The sequence below is a fragment of the Rhinatrema bivittatum genome, chromosome 16 (assembly GCF_901001135.1).
Source record: "Rhinatrema bivittatum chromosome 16, aRhiBiv1.1, whole genome shotgun sequence".
Taxonomy (NCBI): Eukaryota; Metazoa; Chordata; class Amphibia; order Gymnophiona; family Rhinatrematidae; genus Rhinatrema; species Rhinatrema bivittatum.
Window position 1 is genome coordinate 27241331 of NC_042630.1, and position 18187 is coordinate 27259517.

The 18187-nt window shown below is 45.7% G+C and overlaps 1 protein-coding gene across 5 annotated transcripts in view; it reads left to right on the plus strand.

Annotated features, from left to right (window-relative positions):
- The first annotated feature begins 3049 nt into the window (after positions 1–3049).
- ZBTB7B (zinc finger and BTB domain containing 7B) overlaps positions 3050–18187 on the plus strand; it is a 60308-nt gene continuing 45170 nt past the window's right edge. For all 5 annotated transcript variants that reach the window (XM_029580405.1, XM_029580408.1, XM_029580406.1 and 2 more), the window contains exon 1: positions 3050–3269. The gene's annotated coding sequence lies outside the window, so the exon portion shown is untranslated. The remainder of the gene's footprint in view (positions 3270–18187) is intronic.

An 18187-nucleotide genomic window follows, 5' to 3' on the forward strand; every position in this document is an offset into this window, starting at 1 on the left:
GGAGGGCAGGATGGTGAGCGGAGTCGTTGTCTCGTCCCCACACCGGAGCAAGACAGCATCAGTGGCAGCCACCCTGCCCCCAAATCTTCTCCTTAGAAAAAGGGGCACTGCGCCCTCCGCCATGGCATCAGAGGGAGGGCACTGGTTGCAAGATAAGAGGGGATGGAATTTTCGGCCCATGCAGAGATCTGTTTGGCTGCACCACCAAAGCTCTTAAGATTGCATGCTTCCAGTTTTACATGCCTTTGGTGATCTGCTGACAAAACTCGCCCGATAAAATGACAGGCCCATGAAACACCTAAAAACAGCCTCTCAGCGGGGTCTGACCAGGTACAGTCCAGCACGGAAACACTTGAATGCAGTTACTTATCAGGGGCTGCCAAACTTGAAAATCTTATTTACTGACAGCCTGCCGCATTTTTATTGACAATTCACTTTTTTTTGGACGGATGCATTTTTTACTGTAGAGTTTTTGTGCACAGCTGAGCTTTACTATGCCAAGATTCACCCCTTTACTGCATGCACCGAAACACACTTGCTGTCTCCCAAGCACTGCAGCCTCACAGACCCTGAGCCCATGGCACCGAGACACTAGCCCTGACTTCTAAGTACTGCAGCCTCGCAGACGCTCAACCCAAGGCACTGGAGACACCAGCCCTGACTCCCCAGTGGTGCAATCTTGCAGACCCTGAGCCCACAGCCCTGGAGACTCCAGTTCTACTGCTCACAATGATATCACTAACAGGAAATTATTTTTAAAAGAACGCCTTTTATTTTTTCTGGCTATCAGTATGTTCACAGACAGTTGGCCACCCTGCTAACTCCTGTCATAGATAATATTATACAGTGGCTATGATCTGATTGGTGCATTTTGGCTACAATATCACAAATGACATTATGGACAGCGGCAGATATTTCACGTGTGGGTGGGTGAGAGAGATGTCATTTGTGTGGCATCGGAACCAAAATGCACCAGTCAGATCCAGTGAATTTATGACATCAGGTCTAGCATGGTTTTAAACATGGCTGCTCCCAGGGATTATATGAGACTCTGCCCTCCAGGAATTTACTTCTGTGTCTGGCTTTTTTTTTTTTTTTTTGCACACCTCTAATGTTTGCAGAATAGAGAAGTCTGCCTCTGCTGCAGCTTACGTGTCTGCAGCTGCCTGATCCTAATACAGAGGTATTACAAAATGTAAATTTATACATGCAATGATGTACCTTGCAGGGAGCAAGCTTATTTGGACCTGCGGGTTAAATAGGTACCATAAATAACTAAATAAGCAAAAGAGATGGGAAGGGGCTTGTAAAGTGGGAGGGTGGAGGGACCTGAAAGGGGTGAGGGGAAAGAGGTCACATTCTGCACTGCACAAAAGCTGAAAGTTGATTATCTGAGTAACTGCTGGGAGAGAGGCCTGGGACTTTCCAGGCCATCAGGGTTTAAGGGAGTGTTCTCAGAATCTGGTTCTGCAGACCAGGGTGAGACAACTGCACTTTCTGAAGGGAAGCCACAAAGTGCTAAATTTAGCAGGGGCCTGGAACACTGGCCTTGCTGCTGCACCCCTTGAAATAACATCAGACAGTCACAAGCTCTCTGGGGGCCCTGTCATCTGCTTTCTGAAGCCTGTTTGAGAGGTTAGGGATCTCAGTGGAAGGGGGCAGGCGAGGTATCAGTGCAATGGGAGCATGCCCGAGAGTCTTCACAGGGAAGTGGGCCATCCACCCATGCTCCAAACCTCATTCCTCACCACCAGAGAGCCCCCTCCCCTGCACCAAGTGGTCAAAGTGGTGCCTATCCTCAAACTGGCAGCAACATGGAAAGCCTCAGGCCTGCAGAGTCGCAATGCTCCATTCCTAAGTAAATAAATAGCAATATTATCAATTACACAGACTAAATCAATAGTATAATTTTCCGCATAGCCTCCTTCCCTTGTACAGTGTTTCCCAAAGTTGTGCACGGTAAGCTGAGACCTAGCCAAACTCATTTCACTTATGAGCTGGGTCTGACACTTCCCCTTTAAGGCTGCTCCAGAACCTGCTCCAGTGCCTTTAAGAGCGCGGGTAGAGCCGCCGTTACAGCGCGCGCGTCAGAAACAACCCGTCCTGCCTCCGTTCAGCCCGCCTACACAGTATCCGCCAATCACGTGCCAGGATTCGAGTGATGGGGCGGGACGACTCGTATTGTTGACCAATTGGAGGAAGAGCAGGGGTCAGGCAGGTCCCGGAAGAAAGGCGCTGAGGAGGGGGAGGGGTGCGAGGCGGGAGGAGAGCTGTGGAAGGGGAGGGGTATAGGGGCTGTGAGCAGGCAGAGTGGCGGGAAGGGGCCTATGAGATGTAGAGGGTGGGGAGGAGTGTAAACGAGGAGGGGCTGTGAGAAAAGAGGGGAGGGGTATACCGGGATGTGAGAAGAAGGGCGACTGTGAAGGGGAGTATGAGAAACAGAGGGTGGGGATGTAGAGAAGGAGGAGGGGCTGTGGAAGGGGAGGGCTGTAAGGAGGAAGAGAAGGGGGGAGGGAAAGGTTATAACGGGGGTGTGAGAAGGAAGGGGAGTATGAGAAGGAGAGGAGCTATGGAAGGGGAGGGGTTTGTGAAGAGAGGGAGGGGTGTGTGGCATCAAAGGGGCTGTGAGGGAAGATGGGGCTGTAGAAAGGGGGGAGGGGTTGTAAGGGGGAGTGGAACGGTTTGCAAGGGTGGAAAGGAGGTGGAGGGGGTTGGAGGCAGGGACGAGTAGGAGGGGAGGGGAGGGTTGGAGACGGGGACAGGTGAGCGGGCAGGGACAGGCACAGATGAGGGAGGGTTGGATGCAGGAATAGGTGGGCGGGGACGGGGGTGGGGCAGGTGAAGGGAGAGTTGGATGCAGGAACGGGGAGGGAGAGGGTCGGAGGCAGGGACAAGTGAATGGAGAGGGGGCGGGACAGGTGAGCGCGGAGGGCTGGAGACTGGGACAGATGAGCGGGGAGGGTTGGAGGCTGGGACAGGTGAGCGGAGAGGGGGCGGGACCGGCGAGCGGGGAGGGTTGGCGGCTGGGACAGGTGAGCGGGGAGGGTTGGAGGCAGGGACAGGTGAAGCAGTGAGTTGCCGTTGCCGCCGTCTGCGGAGAGAGGAAGCGGCAGGGTCACCGTCTGATACCTTTACCAGGCAGCAGGGGACGGGGAGAGGGAGGCACAGGCAGAAGAGCAGGAGCGGCCGGCGTTGACATCTCTGAGCTCGGAGCCCCCGGCGCAATCGCACCTGTCTCTGGGCTGGAGCAGCGCACGGACGGAGCCCAGGTGAGTCCTGCGCCCGCTCCCCCTTTCCCTTTGCGCTTCTGAGCGGTCTGGGACCTTTACTCCTGGCAGGGAGCCGGGGAGCGCTGTACCACTTCCCTCCTCCCATGCAAAGTTTTTATCTGCCTGTACCAGACATAAAATCCCGTATGAAAGCTTTATGATCCTATACTAGCCGAGAATAAAGTGGGCTACAGGTCATGTGACACAGACTCCTGTTTAGGTTGTGTGCATGACCTAAATAGCCCTTTTTAAATTGTCTTTTTTTTGTTGGTTTTGTTTAGAAACCCCTCCTGATCAGTGAGAATAATCCCTTTATCTAATGGGCACCCATTACCTGCTCTCCTCCTGCGTGTGCCAGACTGAAACTGAGGCTGGGTTGCTAGTTTTGTTTGAACTGGTAGTCTGCTGGGCGAAGGCTTGTTCCCACCCCCTCTTAGCTTTCTTCAAGCATCTGCAGATTAATTCACTGGCATGTGTTTCTGCATTTACTTGTTCCTCGATGGTGCTGGTGGTGCAGCTGGTTAAAGTGTTTTGTGCCCATGGGGAGCCTCTTGCAGGTTTTTGGCCCTGTCTATCTGTCTCCATCTGTCTGTCCATGGGGGGAATGGACCTAAGGAAATCCAGTGCTCATGTCAGGATCAGAGGTTGCATGGCTGAAAATAGAGTTGCAAAAAGTGACTCAATCGGAGGTCAATAATGGGAAACAAGAGGGAGGCTTAGGTCAGTGGTAGGAGGCTGGAGGAGGGTCAGTGATGGGAGGGTGGCTCAGGTGGGAGATGGGAGGAAGGCTCGAGGGTTAGCTTTGGTCAGTAATGTGATATGGGAGGGATATTCCATTGGGTCGGTAGGAGGCTCTGGTGGGTCAGTAATTGGAGGCTCTGTTGGGTTAGGACAGGTCAGCAGTGGAAGGCAGGAGAGAGGCTACTGTGAGTCAACTCAGATCAGAAATGGCAAGCAGGAGGGAGGCTCCAGTGGGTCGGACAGTGATGGGAGGTTAGCTCAAGTCATTGATGGGAGGCGGGAGAAAGACTCCAGTAGCTCAGGTCAGTGATGGGAGCTAAGAGGGGAGGTTCCATGAGTTGGATCGGGTCAGCGATGGTTAGGCTCTGGTGGCTCAGCTCAGTTTAGCAATGGAAAGCAGGAGGGGAACTCCTGTGGGTCGAGGTCAGAGGTGGGAGGGAGGCTCAGTGGGTCAGTGATGGGAGGCAGCTCATGTTTGCGGACAAGGCCAGTGATTGGATGGATCTTTGTTCTAGTAAATGTAACAGCTGAGAGGAGGTCTGGGAATTACAGCATAACAGGATAAAGAACACTGTTGTTATCAGTCTGTTCTCCCTAACCCTGTTTCCAAACTGCGAGAGAGGAGGAAGACATAGCTGCTCTGGCTAGCATTCTGTTGGCCAGTGGATGCATTTCAGAGTTTCAGATTGTGTGCGGATATATGAATGACTGACGTATACACAGGGAAGTTCCTTGCAACCCATAGTTCCCTTCATGGTCTGATCAAAGGTGCGTTCTAATTTAAACTGCAAACAGGGCTGACAGGTGAAGCAAAAATCTAGAGGGAGACTTTTGACTATTTCATTTTTATCTCCTAGTACATTTGTTGTGGTCTGGCTTCCATTTTAAATCTGTACTCCGGTGAGCATAACACATTAGAAATAGAGGGGAGGGAGTGTCAACAAATTCTGGACTGAACTGAAGTCTATCTCCAGGACCTGGGTCACTGGCCAACTGTTTGTTAAACTAAAGTAGTTGACTTAAAATGAGAACATGGGGTGGACTCACCCTTCCCAGCAAGACTCCCTCTACCTAGATTTCAGGAAGGCCTTTGCCATGGTTCTGCATGGGCGACTTATAAATTGAGTACCCTTAGTATGGGCCCTAAAGTGACTGACCGGGTTAGAAACTGATTGAGTGGGAAGCGATAAAGAGTCGTGAAAAATGGAGTTCACGCCAAAGAGAGGGAGGTTACTAGCGACGTGCCATATGGATCGGTCCTGGGATCAGTTCTTTTCAACATTTTCTTAAGTGATATTGTAGAAGGATTATTGGGAAAAGTTGTCTTTTTGCAGATGATACCAAAATCTGCAACAAGGTAGAAAGGCAGGAAGTGTGGGAGAACATGAAGAGGGTCTATCGAAGCATAAAGAATGGTCTAGGGTCTGGCAGCTAAGATTTATTGCTAAAAAATGTCTCCTTAGATTTTTCCTGTTTTACCCCCTTTCACACTCATCTCATGACCCCTCATTTTAGACCCTCCTTTCTGTTGAAGAGGCTTGCCTCCTATGCATGGAAACCATGGAGGAATTTAAATGTCTTTATCATATCTACCCTATATCGCCTTTCCTCTAGGGTAGTGGTCCCCAAGCCTATCCTGGAGGACCCCCAGCGTCAAGGTTTCAGGATATCCACAATGAATATGTATGAGATAAAATTTGCATGCAGTGGAGACAGTGCATACAAATCTCTCTCATGCCTTTATAACGAAGACCAGTGACCATTTTAGTAGCCACCCTCTGGACTGACTCTATCCTGTTGATATCTTTTTAAAGGTGTGGTCTCCAGAATTGTACACAGTATTCCAAATAAGGTCTCACCAGGGACCTATACAGGGGGCAAGATCACCTTTTTTCTGCTGACCATTCCTCTCTTATGCAGCCAAGCATCTTTCTGGCTTTTGCCATCACTTTATCCACCTGTTTGACCACCTTAAGATCATCAGATATAATTACCCCCAGATCCTGCTCTTCTTTTGTGCTTAGAAGAATTTCACTCTCATACTGTACCTCTCTCTTGGGTTTTTGCAGCCTCGATGTATAACTCTGCATTTCTTTACAGAGAAGGTAGTGGATGCATAGAACAACCTCTTTGAAGGTGGTGGAGACAAGGACAGTATCTGGGATAAACATGGGAATCTCTGAAGGAGTGGTGGGATTGTAGAGATGAATAGTTGTTATGGATGGACAGACTGGATAGGCCATTATGTTTCTATATTTCTATCCCCTGTCTTAGCTGTGCCAGGAGACATAGGGTAAGAGACCTTGCCCCTGAGTGCACATGCTGCCTTCAGGCCTTGTATTCATGAGAGAGCGCATGCCTTGCCCCCTTAAGTTTGCTGCAGAGTCCTGTATGCTTTGTTCTGAGAATGGCATACAGGTGAATGAGGATATTAGGGTGACTAGAGGACACAACCCCCTCTTTTGGGCAAGATTCAGTGAGCTGAGGGGCATCCAGATGTGGCTCAGTTCCTGTTTATTAGTCAGCCATTCTGGGCTTTCTGTATTTAGTGCCAGGTTTCTGCCACTGAATTGTTGATGCTGGGGACTAAATGTACGTTTACCATAGATGCTTAATGGGAGCAGGCTTACCACTCCTTCCTCTTTTCTTTTTTAATATTTTGGAGCCAGTTGTTCCCTCCCTCATTGAATGCTGGGACTTGTAGTTCTGATGTTACAAAGAAACACCAGTGGGGTAAAATCCGGACTGGATCTGGAGTTGCCCAGTCAAAATTCCATACATAAGGGCTCTTAGCTTGGTGAAGGATCCAGATCAGAGTGATGCTGAGTCTGGCAACAGCCTCTATTCTCTTTGACTGCTCTGCAGGAGGGAAGCAGATGACTCCATGTAGAAGGTACAGGCTGAGCCAGTCCTGGTTTTACATAGCTGCCCTTCTCTTAGGGAAATTGGACCTACAAGTCCATAGATTCAGTAATATAAGAAGCAGACCTGACTGAGCTCGTCCCTCTTGATCTGGGCCCCCTGTGAAATTCTTATTTTTATTTTTTGGTTCTGGAGTTTGTAGTCCTGTAAGTCTCTCATTGTCCCAAGATGCAGGTCCATCTTGTAACACAACTGTGGCCAAGCAGCAGGGCACTGTTTCAAGACTGTCAGCTGTGGAGTCATCGGGATCTTCTGTCTGTGAAAAATATTTGCACAGCCAACTAGTTGTTCCGTCTTGGGCTGGTGCTGATTCATTAATCGTCAAGGCATGGTTGCCTCCTCTAACAGGGCCTCAGCTTCTTCGCCTCATCCTGCTGTTTTGGTTTCTTCTACAGGTTTTGTACTTCCTTCTCAGTCTGACCTAGTTCTTTTCCTACTGGTTTGGTTGGCCTAGCATGAGTGGCCCTGCCAGGGCAGGACTGGGGCCCAGAGAAGGATGAGTAAACACAAAAGCTAGATTCCTCCCCAGCCCCAGAAGAGGCTGGTCCCTGTAGGGCAGGGTTGATAATTTGGCAGAAACTATGAATAACTCAAGAATTCAATTAATGTGCTATCCATGTTCCTATTCCTTGGAGGTCGTTGGATGAAACAGACACCAAACCTGCTACATATGACACTTCTTTTTCAAGGTTTTTTCTTCAGGTTAAAGAAGGGGGACATACTGAGACAGGTGCTGTTGAGCAATGCATGGAAAGACTAGCGTCAAGTTCGTCCCCCATTTGCACATAGGAATTTCCTTTCATTAATGACAAGCTCATATCCAGTAGGACTAAATGAGGGCTGATTCTGCCTGTCTCATAGGAGCCAAAGTGCCATTATAATTCTGGGCTTGGAAAGAGTGGTATCCAGTAGGTCAGCTCCTGGATGGCCCGAGAGCATGCTCCTTGGAAGCCTTTCAGCCTGCCTTTTGCAGGTGGTCTCGTGATATAGGCACTGTGGTAAATTCCAGAATTGAACAAGTTCAGCTTTCATTGGAGAATCGGGTGTGCCGGAGGCTATGCACTGATCTGTGTTTCACCTGTGCAGAGTGGAGTAAAACTTACTTTTTCTCTTTTTTTCTTTGTTTTTTTCCTTCATTTTAAAGACATTTATTGTAAAATGCTGAAGCCCTGACTTATTTGTATTTTATGATTTAAATAAGAGTAAATGTCCTGGGTCGCCTGCACAGTCACCAGACTGGTTTCTGTCTGACAGCAGCACCCATCCCTGCAGGCACTGACAACTAGAAAGGGCTGAAGTAGGCCAGTTGGAGGGGCCCACCCTTCTCCATCACAAGCTCTCTCACTGGCGTCATCCTCCTTCACCTTCTCAGTTGCCAACTCTGAGGGCTGGAGGGGCTGGTAATGCCAGAATATAGGGGCACGTCTTGCCTAAACTTGCTCTGTGTAGTTACACAATGTCATAAAGAAATGCCCATAGTGCTTTGCATTGGTCAGCACCTGATTATGGGCACAGTTGGCCAGTTGTCAAATCACTCTGTCCATGCTGTGGGGTGGGAACACAGTAGATGACGGCAGGAAAAAAACAAATTAACCTATCCAGTCTGTGCAGTGTGTTGTCCACATTACCAAGGATATACCCCAGCTGCCAGCCATAGTGTGACCACATGGAGGATATCACTCATTATCCAGGGCAGATTTTGTCATCTTTCCCCACTGTACTCTATCCTTCTGGGTTGCTAAGCATACAAGATCTCTATTTAGTTCACATCGAGCATCACTCTCTTTCCATGTCTAACCACAAAGTTTTGTAGTAATTTTATATATCTACTGATAATCTCGTGGCTGTTGCCCAAACATCCAGTCTCCCAGTTCTCATTGGCCTTTCCAGTTGGCACTCTGCTGCCACCACCACCAACTTAGTCAACTCGAAGAGTGGAGTGTGTTACTTACCTGACGACATGGCTAATAGTGATGGAGCTTGGAGCTCCCTGCTGAGAGATTTAATCCACAGCCTCAGGCAGTCATCTGCTCTCACACGGGTCTGTTCAGCACCAGCTTACTTCCCTTAATGTAGTAACTGTCTGACAGTGCCCTCTCTTCTCTTATCCCCACCTGCATTATTTATTCTCTGTGTGCATGACAGGGTGGCACTGAGAAGGACCATCTGCTGTGGGACTGATTGGGGGAATTTTTATATTTGGGTGTACTCCTGGTCGTCCAATTTACACTAGTCCTCCATTGTCCTGTCAGAGCATCTCTGTGTGCTCAGGTAGAAGTGTTAGAGGTGACCAGATCTTCTTTTGGGTCCAGTTTCTGTCCTAAGGTTCCATGCACAGATAGTACTGGTGGTGATGGGAGGGCTTGGTCCTGGGTCCAGGCTCTGTTTATCTTGCATTCACTGTTCTTGGTATTAATTATTGACATCAATATTCCTGCATATTAATGTCTCCTGTATCTCACTTGTCCTGTTTGCTCAGCACTCCGTGGCCTGTGCTCTTTACCTATCCAGGTTGCAACTGTTTGATTTCTGTTGGTTTCCATGGTCTTTCTCCTGATGATCAGTCAATCTCCAGCTTGTTGCTCCTTAAACAATAAGGGCTAAAAGGAGATAAATCATTACTCCCCCATCTTTTCTCTGGAATCTGGTGCTTGGGGACTGGAGGCTATGAGGGAGGAGAAAAGGGTCAAGATCACCAGGCTTCGAGCTATCCATAGAGACTTATGAGATGTCCCTCACCTTTTAATAATGACTGTTATGGAGCTTTTACTCATACTAAGCATCTCTTCTGGGAATGAATCCTATCAAGTCTCTGTTGCTTTCAATCCACCAAGAGTCGCTAGCATCTGATCAGGCTGTTTCTTTGTGCTATGAATATTACTATATCAAATAATTTTGTTTTTAAGGATAGCTTATACCATTTTGCCTAGCATTGACATCAAGCTGACCGGTCTGTGGTTTCCCAGATCACCTCTGGTGACCTTTTAAAAAATTGGCATCACATTGGCCACCCTCCAGTCGTCTGCTACTGTGGCTGATTTAAATCATAGGTTGTAGATCACCAGAAACAGGTCTGCAGTTTCATGTTTGAGTTTCTTCAAAACTCTGAAATGAATACCACCTGGTCCCGGTGATTTGTTATTCTTTAGTCTGTCAGTCTGATTTATTACATCCTCTAGTTTCACAGTGATTTTGTTTAGTCGCTCAGTCATCACCATCAAAAAATGTTTCTGGTGTCAGTGTGACCCCCAATTATCCTCTTCAGTAAGGCCAGATGCAAAGAATTAATTTTAGTTTTTCTGTTATTTCCTTATCCTCCCTGAGTACTCTTTTTTTACCCCATGGTCATCTGGTGGCCCAAATGACTTCCTCACATGCTTTTTGCTTTGAAGGTACTTGAAATTTTTTTTTACTTGTTTTTACTTCTATGGCAAGCTTCTTTTCAAACGTTCTCTTAGCCTACTTAACTTTTTTTTTTTTACATCTAACTTGCCAGTGCTTATGCTTTTCCCTATTTTCCGCATTCAGATCTGCTTTCCATTTAAAAAAAAAAACAAAAAAACCCTTTTGGTTTTTATTGCCTCTTTCACCTCACTATTAAACTATGCTGGAAGTCATTTGGTTTTCCATCTATCTGTTTTAAATTATGGAATATATTTTGTTTGGGCCTCAAGGATGATAATTTTATGTCCACACCTCCTGCAAATTTTTAACTTTATGAATTGCTCCTATTATGTTTTTTTCTAACATACATCTTCATTTTATCATTTTCTCCCTTTTTACAGTTAAATGCTACTGTAGTAGTTTTCCTTAGTATTCACCCTCCAGTGATTTATCAAATTTCATTACATTATGATCATTTTGTCCCCACTGTTATAAGACAGTAGTAGATTTATTTCCCCACCTACACACTGAACCCAGGCCTGGATTCCTTGCATATTGTTTTAAAATATCAGAAAATCTTTTAGAGCGAAGAAGTTGCTGGGATCAAGGCAGGGTGCTATTACTTACCAAGACTGACCACATAGATAAACATGTTTTAATGGGAGAGAGTCAACATGGTTTTTGCAAAGGGAAGTGTTGCTGTACCAACTTATTAGATTTTTTTTTTAAGGTATAAATAAATATGCGGATAAAGATGAGCCAGTTGATTTATAGTATTTGGATTTTCAAAAGGCATTTGACAAAGGTCCTCATTAGAGACTCTTCAGGAAATTGGGAGGTCATGGGATAGGAGGCAGCGTCTTATTGTGGACTGTTATTTGGATAAAAGTCCGGAAAGAGGGAGCAGGACTAAACAGTTTTCCAAATGAAGAAAGGCCATTAGTGGAGTGCCCCAGTGATCTGTATTGGGACCTGTCCTGGAAAAGGATAACGAGTGAGGTGACCAGATCAGTAGATGACACAAATTTGTTTCGAGTTATTAAAATAGTAGCAGTTTGTGAGGAACTGCAGAAGCACCTTGTGAGACTAAGACTGGATATCCAAATGGCAGATGCAGTTTAATGTAGACAAATGCAGAGTAAACGGAGACTGTCATAGTACCTCTGTATCACTCCACAGTGAGACTGCACCTTGAATGCTTTGTGCAATTTTGGTTACCGTATCTCAAAAAAGATAGAGTTGCACTGGAAAAGGTTCAGAGAAGGGTGACCAAAATGATAGAGGATGGAATGGCTCCCCTATGAGAGAAGACTGAAGAGGGTGGGTCTGTTTAGCTTGGAGAAAAGACCGCTGAGGGGATATGATAGAGGTCTATAAAATAATGAGAGGTCTAAATGGGTAAATGTAAATAACCAATTCACTTTTTTAGATAATACATGGACTAGAGGGCACTCCATGAAGTTAGCAAGTAGCACATTTAGAACAAATTAGAGAATTATTTTTTCACTCAGCGCACAATTAAGCTCTGGAATTCATTGCCAGAGGAGGTGATTAAGACAATTAGCATAGCTGGGTTTAAAAAAGTTCCTTGAGCAGGTCCATAAACTGCTATTAATCAAGCTGACTTAGGAAATAGCCATTGCTAATATTGGCATTAGTAGCTTGGAATCTATTTAATGTTTGGGTACTTGTAACCTGGATTGGCCACTGTTGGAAACAGGATGCTGGGCTTGATGAACCCTCGATCTGACCCAGTATGGCAACTTCTTATGTTCTTATGTAATGCACAAAGGAAAAAATAATCTCAACCACATGATGCTGGATTCCATGTTAGGAGTCTCCACCCAGGAAAGGGACTTCTGAGTCTTTTTGTGGACAATAACTTGCAAGTTTTGACTCTGTGTGCAGTGGTGGTCAAAGCAGCAATTGGGAATTATTTGGAAAGGACTAGAGAACAAAACTGAGAATATTATAATGCCTTTGTATAGCGCCATGGTGTGACCGTACCTTGAGTATTATGTGATGTTCTTATCACTCCATCTCAAAAAAAGATATAGCAGTATAGAGAAGGGTGACAAAAATGACAGAGGATGGAAAAGCTCCCTTATGGAGAGATGCTAAACAGGTTAAGACTCTTTAGTTTGGAGAAGAAATGACTTAAGAGGGGATGTGATTGAGATTTATAAAATCATGAATGGATGGAACAGGTAAATAGGGAACAGTTATTTACCCTTGCAAACAACAGTAGGTCTAGAGGCACTCCATGAAACTAGCAACGGGAAGAATTAAAACTAATTGTATAAAGTATTTTATCACTCAGTGCACAATCAAGCTATGGAATCTGTTGCTGGAGGATGTGGTCAAGGCAACTAACACAGTGGGGTTCAAAAGTGGATTGAACAAGTTCCTGAAGGAAAAGTCCATAAAGAGTTATTAGCCAGGTAGACTTGGGAAAACCAGAGCTTATTCCTGGAAGTGAGATGCAAGAACAACTATTGGGGATCTGCCGGATGCTTATGACCCAGACTGGCCACAGTTGGAGATAGGATGCTGGGCTTGGAGGACCTTGGTCTGACCCAGCCTGGCATGTCTTATGTGGTCTTCATATCTCATGCACTGCTTTATCTTAGGGTAATTCTCTCCTTATCCAATAAAGAATTCACAGCCTGCAGAGAAAACAGTTTGAAGTGAATGCATCTGAGCGGCTCCTAAATGACAAAATGTGTCCCCTGCTGCTTGTCAAAGGGGAAGGGTAAATGACCTATCCCTAGCGATCTCTGCATTATTCTCACATGCTGCATCTTGCTCATTAACCCTAGTGTCTTTGAGTCTGTCTCTTTTCCTCTCTATGCACATTTTCTGCCCATGTATCAATTCTACAGCCCCATACCCTCATCACTACTAAGACCCCTCTCTTCATCAGTTAGCAATTTGTGGCTTGCAAAGATACCGGGAGGTATTTTCTGTTTGTCTTAAAGCAAGACTGCAGCATCCACTGCTATGAAATAATTATAATCTGCTTGCAAGTGGCTCCTTTTGTTAAAGGGACTTGTGACGAGACAGGGTTAGAAGTTGATCCTGAGACTTTGGGGGCTGAGTCAAGACTAGCTGGCTGATAGCGGCCGCACCCCTCCCCAGGAGTTCACCTGCCTTATCTGCTGCCCTTTAGTGCTGCTGGTGAGCTCAGGTGTGTACATTTTTCTGTTTATTTTATTCATCTCTGACTCCCATAAAAACCTGAGCAGCTTTCAATGTCCTCACATCACATCTCAGCCTCTGCTTTTTATCAAGCTAGAATGAGGATGTGGCATAGAGGGAAGAGAACTCTCTTGCTTCTATTATCCCTTACAACAAGGAGTCCCGCAAGGCTCATCACTTTCTTCAACCCTCTTCAATGTCTATCTCACACCACTCTGCCACCTCCTCTCTGACCTTAAACTCAAATTCTACTTATACGCTGATGACGTACAGATCATCATTCCCATTCACAACTCCATATCCGATGCCCTGGAGCACTGGGAAAATTGTCTAGCAGCTATCAACGCCCTCCTCACCAACCTCCAGCTTGCTCTTAACACAAATAAAACAGAACTCCTCCACATCTCCTCGCATCCCCCTGACCTCCGTGACCCCCTGCCCAACGACCCTAAACTGAACCTCCTTACTGCTCAACCCTCTGTCAGGGACCTAGGAGTCCTTCTCGATCCCAATCTCAATATGAAACCCCACATCAATTCCATCCTCAAAACTGGTTTCTTCAAACTCAATGTTCTAAAGAAACTCAGACCCCTACTCTACACGCATGACCTCCGTACAGTGATTCAAGCCACCCTCACCTCCAAACTTGATTACTGTAATGCCCTCCTCTTAGGACTCCCCCAATCTGCAATAAAACCCCTCCAACTATTGCAAAACGCCACTGCAAGACTCATCACGAACACACGTAAACACGACCATATTACCCCTATCCTCAAGGACTTACATTGGCTCCCCATCCTTTCCCGTATTCACTACAAAACCCTGACCATAATACACAAGTCCATCCACTCCCACAATTCAAACTGGCTCGACCTCTCATTCACCGCCTCCTTGTCCACCCGAGCCACCAGATCTACCAACAAAGGCACCCTTCATGTTCCATCCCTGAAAACAGCTCATCTCTCCTCCACCCGCGACCGTGTCATCTCCATTGCCGGTCCGGCCCTCTGGAACTCCCTGCCTGTCCACATGCGCCTTGAACCCTGTGCAATCAAATTCAAAAAGAAACTAAAAACTTTTCTGTTCAACCATGCCTACACAGAATAGCCTCTTAGTCCGTAGCCCGCCCCCCCCCTCCAGTTGACCGCCCTCCCCTTATTCCAAGGAGATACTCAATGTAAATTGTAAATTGTTAATTTATTATCCTCTTGTTATGACTTACTTGTTTTCTTTCCTTCCTACTGCTTCTTGGTTACCCCCCTCGCCCAGTTACTCTCCCTGTTGAAATGTACTTTCCAAGCTTTCAGTTATTATGTGAACCGGTATGATGTCCCCACAATTACCGGTATATAAAAGTTTCTAAATAAATGCTTGGTTCTGTCCTGGTGATGGATGAAGTGGATGGTTTTGTTCCCACCCATATGCACAGTTTTCACCCCTCTTTGATTCTTGTTGCCAAATTTCCTTCATCTTTCTCTCCTGTTCTTTATTGCTTGTTGTACTGAGCAATTTTCCTATAGACACAAAATGTATTTACCATCTGTCTCCAGGTTATCTGTATGGGTTAGATAGTCCTTGTTTTGCCACCATTGAATTTATGAACTTATATTTTCAGTTCTCTAAGTGCTACATGTCCACAGAATCGGGGGTCCAGATGACCTGGAACAAGCTGATAGCCGCTGTGCGGAGAGCAGAACTCACAAACTCTCAGAACTGTAAGCAACAGGGTTCCAGGTCACGAGGGACAAAAGAGTTGGTCTTGGGGTTTGGTTTTGGTTCTTTTTTTTTTTTTTTTGTAGTTAACCTTTTAGAATCCTGCTCATTGAAGGAATTATTTCCTGATGCCCCTTTTTACATATCTTAGTTAACTAGACCCAAATATGGTATAAATATGGTATAAAAAAACATTGCAAGTAATTAAAAGTATATGAAAAAATGTTCCATTTGTGGAATGTTGGTAACTAAAAGGTTAAGTTCCTGTCTCAGAGCATCCCAGCAGTATCTCAAAATGAAAATCTTTAAAAGGGAAGTTGAAAACCCGGACTCCTTTTGCCTCTTCTTTCTGACCAGGAACCAGGTAGTCAGCCAGCCTACACCTACCTAGAAAGTATCAGCTCATGACAAGAGGAGGCAAAAATCATGGACCACAATAAAAAAGAAACTGGAAGTACAGTCGGAAAGTCCTGGAGTTTTATTTTTAAATGTATATTTTATGACTTTTTGGAAGTGTGCTTCCTGCTAGTGCGGTCACCTGATTGGTAAAGCTTTGGGAAGTCTTTGTGTTTGATAATAGGGTTCCTCTTGATGAAATACAGTATTTCACTTCCAAATAAGTAGAGCTGTTCCCCTGGCACCTGATCAGCAGGAGAGGACGGTAAGCATAGGATGCCTGAGGGGCTCCAATACTCCTTGTATGCTGTTTGAGATCTGGTAGTCCAGTATTTCCTGTCAGTAATGAGACAAAGTTCTTTGAGTAGGAGTGGAACATAAAACTTGGGGTCAGCAGGGCCAGATTTAAGATTTTGGTGCCCAGAGGCAGAGTGCCATGGCAGTGTCCCTTTTGTAGCTGTACTGACACATGACCCTAAAGCAAGCAGATGTAGACTCCACTTTAGTCTAAATATATGGCACCTTCAAAATCTGGTACCCTAAGCAGTTGCCTCTGCCTAAATCCAGGCCTAGGGGTCAGACTAAAATACTGCAGGTGATGTGGGATCAGCAAGCAATGGTGGCTTCTGCACACCCTTTGATTTTCGATTTAAGATGCTCAGTGACAGACACACATGTGTCCTGAGCATGGAGCTACCTATAAAAGAGCAGTAACTGTACATGCTAGATATATTGCTGTGTCAGCAAGTCTGCATGTGATAGAAATATTCCTAATATACAGTGTCCTGATTACACAGGTCTCTTCTTCAACTAACAATATTATAAGCATTTTTTTTAGAAAGTGGCTTTTTTTCCCAATACTTTGGTCTGGTGCAGAGTGAATAACTTCTAAGCGAAAATGACCCTCATCACACAATTACATACTGCTCTCTTATTCTTGAAAAAAAGAAAATCACTCTTCCCCCCCCCCCCCCAACCCCCCTCGCCAGTCTTGTGGTTTGCAGCATTCTTGCTGGTTCCTGCAATCAGCAGCCCTCAGTTCTCTTTCTGTGCTTATCGTAGCTCTGCAGCAGGAGCACAGAACACTTTGCTGGGCTTAGGGGTGCAGGATCACAAGTTCTCCTAGGGCAATGCCAAATCCTGAATCAGAGTAAATATTGATAAAGATTCTTGTCTTACAGGGTGGGGATGGGGATAGTGATATTTTTCAGCGCTGTACCCTTCACAGGGCATGGGGACAAAATGCCTCTTTTTAATCAAACCTTTCTTATGGCTTCAGCAAGTACAGCATTAAATGTGCCATTGCCTCTATGTAGATGGAACCTACTCTGAGAAGAGAAGGGTGATAAATGGAGTGCCCCAAGGATCTGTTATGGGGTCGGTTCTGTTCAATATCTTTGAGCGACATAGTGGAAGGGATAGAAGGAAAAAAAAGTTTTGTCTTTTTGCAGACTACAAGAGTGGACACACCTGAAGAAATGGAGGGAATGAAAAGTTATCTAAGAAAGTTCAAGGAGTGGTGGAAGGTTTAGCAGCTGGGATTCAGTGCCAAGAAGTACAGTCATGCATTTGGGGTGCAGAAATCCAAAGGAGCTCTCTGTGAAGGCTGGGGGAGGTTTGAAAGTTTGCTCTTCGTGAACTGGGAAAGAGACTTCAGGGTGCTGGTGTCTGATGATCTGAAGGCGGCAAAGCAATGTGACAAGGCAGTGGCTAAGGCCAGAGGGATTCTAGGCTACAGAGAGAGAGAGAGAGGCATAACCAGCAGGAAAAAGGAGGTGATAATGCCCTTGTACAGATCCCTGGTGAGGCCTCAGCTGGAATACTGCATTCAGTTCTGGCAACTGTATCTCAAAAAGGATACAGACAGGATGGAAGAGATCCAGATAAAAAGGCAAACACAGTGGTGTTGGGTCTGCCCCCAAAAACTTAGGAGATGAGACTGAAGGACCTAGATATGATACAGACTTTTAAATACCTGAAGTGCATTAATGATGCATGGAAATCTAGCTTTTTCTAGTAGAAAGGAAGCTGTAGAACAGCTCCAAGAAGGTATATATAGAACATTAGGGAATATTTTTTCATGGAAAGGGTGATGGATGCCTTGAATGCTCTCTCGGAAGAGGCAGTGAAGACAAGAATGATAATGGAATTCAAAAGGGCATGGGATAAACACAGAGGATCCCTAAATGATGGAAATGAAGAAGTAACCTGTATTAATTGGATAACCTGCATGGAGCAGCAGTTACTATTACCCTTAACAGTAGGCACTGGGGAGGTGGGGTAACCTGCAAGGAGTGGCAGTTACTGTTTAGGATCTTGCTGGGTACTTGTGACCTGGATTGGCGACTGTTGAAACAGGATAATGGGCTTGATAGATTCTCAATCTGACTCAGTATGGCAAATTATTATGTTCACTACCTTTAACAGAGGCATAGGGGTAACCTGCATGGAGCGGCAGTTACTGCCCTAAAAAAAACAAACAAAAAAACTTGCTGGACAGTCTGGAAGGACCATTGGGTCTTTTTCTGTCGTAATTTACTGTTACTATGTTAACACTTTTTTTT